The sequence below is a fragment of the Schistocerca piceifrons genome, chromosome 2 (genome assembly GCF_021461385.2).
Source record: "Schistocerca piceifrons isolate TAMUIC-IGC-003096 chromosome 2, iqSchPice1.1, whole genome shotgun sequence".
In the NCBI taxonomy this organism is placed as follows: domain Eukaryota; kingdom Metazoa; phylum Arthropoda; class Insecta; order Orthoptera; family Acrididae; genus Schistocerca; species Schistocerca piceifrons.
The window spans coordinates 727,269,992-727,270,991 of NC_060139.1; the positions used below are offsets into that span (position 1 = coordinate 727,269,992).

Consider the following 1,000-nt stretch of genomic DNA (forward strand, 5'->3'; position numbering starts at 1 on the left):
TCGATGAGGACGTATGTAAGAAATTTATGCGAGTGTCTACTAAACATACAGGGGGGAGGGCTATGTGTAGCTTAATTTTGTGAGCTCCTTTATGTAATTCTGTAACCTAAACTCCGTCCGAACAGGCCATGGAGGTCCAACGGTACCCACCCGTCGCCGTGTCATCCTCAGACCACAGGCGACACCGGATGCGGATATGGAGGGCCATGTGGTCAGCACACCGCTCTACCGGCCGTATGTCAGTTTACGAGACCGGAGCCGCTACTTCTCAGTTAAGTAGCTCCTCAGTTTGCCTCACATGGGCTGAGTACACCTCACTTGCCAACAGTGCTCGGTGGACCGGATGGTCACCCATCTAAGTGCTGGCCCAGCCCGACTGCGCTTAACTTCGGTGATCTGACGGGAACCGGTGTTACAACTGTGGCACGGCCGTTGGCATGTTGCATGTATTAGGAAGAGAAAATGGTTCAGGTGTAGAAACAAAAGAAAAATCTAAAGCAAATATTTGCTATTTGAAACTCATTTTCTGTTATGTGATAAACTAAAATGACTTTGATTAATAAGAGTGAATCGCACCGATTTAGATTTCTATGACACCGTAAAAATATGATTAATAATATTTCCTACTGTTTTTTGCTTATTTTGATAACCATCCGTTCAAAGGATCCTACACATAATCGCCTTTCTTCAAAATATGCGTGATTCGAGCTGAAAAAAGAATTGAGCGAATAAGGACGTTGCAAATGTCTCATCGAATAGGTAAGGCGAGTAATTTGCGAACTTAATTTGAGCTGGAGGCGCTTAGGCAGTACAGGCTGGCAAGAGCGGAGAAAATAACCAGCAGCTGCTGGCACCTCTCTCCGTCAGCCGTGGGGAAGTTTGTTCATTACCAGAGGTATCAGGGGCTGTAGCGGAGTTAACTTCTCGGAGCGGGGAGCCTTTTTCGGCGGCCGGAAACTCTGGAAAGATTGATGTGGGAGATGCCAGCCGGAGATCCCAA

At 47.0% G+C, this 1,000-nt stretch overlaps 1 pseudogene; it reads right to left on the reverse strand.

Annotated features, from left to right (window-relative positions):
* Window positions 1-319: 319 nt before the first annotated feature.
* Window positions 320-437, reverse strand: LOC124778927 (annotated as a pseudogene).
* Window positions 438-1,000: the final 563 nt, after the last annotated feature.